The sequence below is a fragment of the Octodon degus genome, unplaced genomic scaffold (genome assembly GCF_000260255.1).
Source record: "Octodon degus isolate 3935 unplaced genomic scaffold, OctDeg1.0 scaffold00334, whole genome shotgun sequence".
NCBI classification, from domain to species: Eukaryota; Metazoa; Chordata; class Mammalia; order Rodentia; family Octodontidae; genus Octodon; species Octodon degus.
In genome coordinates this window covers 269077-273748 of record NW_004524910.1, presented here as the reverse complement: position 1 = coordinate 273748, position 4672 = coordinate 269077, and positions in this window count along the sequence as shown.

Here is a 4672-nt window from a genome sequence, read left to right as displayed (position 1 = left end):
TTTTTTCTGTTTTTAATTTTACATGTTTTTCCTCTATTAAGAGAGGAAGTCATGGGAGGAATTTGAAGAACTGACTTTCCTATAACTGTGTATTTGTCTCTAAGGATGTTATTGATTCAGTGTAGTTAAGGTAATATTTTTCTTGAGTTTTGCATAGCACACAGTTTTTGATAATTGTGATTGTGATTGTTCTAAAAGATAGACAGAGAGAGCGGAAGAGGGAGAAGAAAAGGGAGAGGGAGAGGGAGAGAGGGATGGGGAGAGAGAGAGAGAGAGAAGAGAGAGAGTCAAAGACAGACACAGAGACAAAGAAAAAGACAGATAGAAGTCCTAGGTGAAGGGAAGGTTTGTTTTTTTTTTTTCTTTTTGGAACCAGGGATTGAACTCAGGCTCTTGTGCTTGCCAGGCAAGCACTTATTCTACTGAGCCATCTCCCCAGCCCATGAAGGGAAAGCTATGTGGAAGCTTAGTTGAAATTGTTGCTTGGTCAACTGCATCTCTCTGTCTAGAAAGCCACTTTTAGGGATAGCACTTTGAAAATTCTGTGTTTTGTTTCAATAAGGAAAAGCTAGATACCATAGTCAAGAGAACTTTACCAAACTACCACATGAGTGATTGTTTTAGGTAACACAGTTATGATGGCAAGTAGCACAGCGTCATAAGTTTACAATTCTTGCAATTATTACTATTAATTTTTGAAGCTGTGAGACATTGATATAACATTTCCTGAATATAGCCTTTTGCTCTACAAAACAATAATTATAATAACGCCCAGTGACATGACAGGGTGCAACCATACTGAACATTCTAAAGCACAATACATTTGTTATTGGATTCTATCCTTTCCCAGGTTTCTTAATCTGTTATGACCATAGCCATTTCATAAGATCTCACATACATGTTTAGTGGTGAGTGATTCTCTTTACAAGACCTTTTAAATCTTTATCCCAGCTTCTCCTTTACTCACCCCTTCACAAATGATATGTCTGTATGAATTCCAAAGAAGCCCTGGACTTTGTCAGTCACTCACTCTAGAGCAGCCTGAGGCTGATTTCTGAGTAAGTGATTCCAGGGAACTCTTAAATTATGGCTTTGTCTATGTAAATTATTCCAGAGAAGCCCTGGGATGCCTCTGTATCAGTCATTCCAGAGACTCTCTGGCTTTTGCTTGCCTCGGTCCACATTGCTGATGGATTCTGCCTTGTGCTCTTGTCTTATTCTCCAAGAGTTTCATCTCAGTGGTGGCTCAGTGACAGCAGGTAAATCCTAGGCTTTAGATGGGTCAGCCAATGTAAAACACGCTTTGAGCAGTGCAGCATCGGCACTGCAGAGATACTGTGGGTTGGGCCTGTGTCAGTCACTGGAGAGAGTTTCAGTCTGGGTCCCAGGATTACTTCAATCCCTGATATTTAAAGTAGGAGAGCAATTCCCTTAATGCTTCCTCTTCCTTAAGTGTTGTCATAGATACCCTTTATGATAGGTATGAATTTGGGGGAATTCCCAAGAGTTCAAATATTCATGAAGCTTCTCCCATCCCATTAATTGGAGGAAGGTCATTATTTCAGCTATAAGTTTTATTGAAGTTGTAAAGCTATAAGAGCAAAAAGCTAAAACTCAGTGTTCTACACATCCTCCATGGTGTGTACCCTAGGGAAATTCCAAGGGCACACCAACATTTTTTCAATTTCCCAACTCTTGTAATTTTCACTGAGCTAGTTCTCAACCTAAACGAAGAGGAGAGTATTAATAAGGAACGTAATTGGTTGGAGAGGTTATTAGCTCTAGGTTAAAATGAGAAAAGGAAAGTCTGATCAGCAGTCTCAAAATTTGAACTCTTCTGGAATAGGGAGTGAAGTGGAGAGTGTGAGGTGTAGGCAGTGCTTTGAATAAAATTTCCTCCAGAGGATAAGAACCATATTGAAAGGTGCAAATAGTTATCTGAACACTGGTCACAATGCTTTTGAAAAATGTTTGCCTTCATATTTCTTACTAAAAGCAGTAATGATAGCTTACTGCTCATTATGGTTTTTGATATCTAGCACAGTGCTTGCACATGTGTACTTTCAATTTTTCACAGGGAATATTTAATATAATGACTTTTATTTCACTCCCAATTACATAACTCAAAATGTTCCTTTTTAAAAAGGCACATTCATCTTATGCTTTGTTCTACAGAAATTCTCCACATTCTCAGCACAAATGATAATACCCACAAGTCTATGCAGTAAAAAGAATAGCTATTTATTATTTCTCCTGCTAATCCTTTCCCTTGTCTAGTATATATGCTACAAACTTTTATTTCCTAGGATTAATAGGAATTGCAACAAGGGATTACACGAGAGTGGACATGATGACCTGACATCTTCCTGTAAAATTTTACATTCTCTTTCTCTACTAAAATCTCACTCTATTATTTGTAGGAGGAGTGATTCAGGTTCCAGTGTGGAAAGAACAAATATATAAGATCCACTGATATTCACTTGAAATATTCAGTTAGGTCTAACATGTGGCAGGCACTAGGGATTTAATAGTAAATGCCCCTTGTTGCACAGCATATGAAATGAAGCAGGAAAAAAACATTAAAAAATTATATAAAAATGCAAAATTATAGCTGCAATGTAACTTAAAAAAGATATAGCTGTAATAATAGAACTGTTCTTTAATCTGTCCCATGACAAAAAGTATGAGCATTAGGTACTTAGATAATAAATTTAGTAGAGGGTCTACAGGGTCTCACGACACAGATCAGACCCATAGTGATCCTCCTATTTTCAGCCTCCCAAGTGCTGAGATTGCAGGCATGCACCACCACACCCACTTTCAACATACCCCAGGGGCAGGGCCAGCATAGCACACCAGGGATTGAACCCCAGTTTCTGAGTCTGCCTAAGCAGGCGCTTTAATCTACTGAGCTATCTGGCCAGCCCTTAGATAATAATTTAATAAGGTCATTATGAAGAGCAACCATAAAGGTTGGACATAGCAAAAGTATTTAAGAGGTAAATGAATAGCTATGAGCCCCTTTCCCAGTCACAGAAATTCTCAAAGAGAGATGCTATATAAGTGAGTTAAAAAAAAAAACAAAAGATATATCAAAGCAATGTGTGATTCTGAGTATATTGTGGCAAACAAATATGTCTTAAATGGTGAAGTCAATAAAAATATTTATTTCTGCTTATGTGTTAAACTATATTGCTTCTGATAAGGCATATCCTCTGGAGAAGTGTTTAAATAGTTGTGCTAAAAAAAATCACTCATGGGGGCCGGCTAAATAGCTCAGCAGATTAATGCTTCTGCAAGCAGGTGCAGGGGCTGGGGATTTGATACCTGGGCTTGCCGTACTGGCCCTGCCTCTGGGGCACGCTGAGATGGCAATAGAGACTGGGCTGGTGGCATGTGCCTGTGATCTCAGCTCTTAGGAGGCTGTAAACAAGCAAATCACTATGAGTCTGATCTAGTACTGAGACCCTGAACATCCTGTAGACCCTTCCCTAAAATTTTTTTTTTATGAGCAGAATATATTTATTGAGAGAAAGAAAGCTTCTGTCCAAGAGAGGGACAGGAGGGGGCCCGAGCGGGTAGTTCCCCCCCTTCCCTAAAATTAAAAAAACAAAAATCACTCATGGTCTAGGTATGTTGGTGTATACCTGTAATCTCAGCTGCTCAGAAGCTAAGACAGAAGTTTCATGCCATCCTGGGTAATTTAATAAAGACTCTGTTTCAACTCTCCTGTTACAATTGCTGTATATTGTTAATTTCTAAATTTCTGTGTAAAAATATGTAATTGTTTATTCATATTTTTAAAGCATTTTTTATTTTTAATTTTTTTTTCATATTCTGTAGAGACTTAAAATTTAATATATCAATACTAGCTGGAAAATGCCTGTTCCAAGTTATGCCTACGATGCTTGATATTCAGACAGCTAGTGAGGTTAAAGCCAACTGCATATGTTGTAGGGTAATAATAAACTTTCTTCTGGAGGGTTAACAACCTAAGTTTGCAGACCAGAAATTAGAAAAAAAGAAGGGCTACAAGGGCAGCCAATATATTTTGGCCTAGCCTTCCAAGGTCAGTGAAGACTCAGGACATAGGAGAACCTATATTGAAACATCATGTAACTCAGTTGTGTCCCAAATTTTCTGACCAGGAAGATTATGGGGCCACAGAGCAATGTGACTGATGACACAGAGTGTGTATAAGGAGAGTCACATTGAGAGAAAAACATTCTCTCAGGCTTTCAGAGAGCAAATTGATCAAACAACGGCCGTGACTCATCCACATGGCTGACACTGACAAAGGATCTGCAAACTGCAGTACAGGGTTTCAGAATAAATCCTGAGGGTACTTGACTGACCTTATCAGGTATAAAAGATACATTTCCTGTTATATAGGTCTTTCTTTATCTTGGTCTTAACCATCCATCAGAAAAGTATGAACATGAGGTACAAAAAGTAAAGGTATATTAATATGCTGAGCTGTAAAAGGCTCAAGTCAACAACTTCTGACATTGCCAGTCCTACGGATAACCCACTACTATTATGGACTATTGGACTATATTGGATTATTTTGCTGAATTCACACAGCTACAATATTTAAATGGCAGTGGAACACCCATATCTAACAAAACTAAACAAAAAAGGGGATACAAAGGAAGGACCATTTTGTATCTGT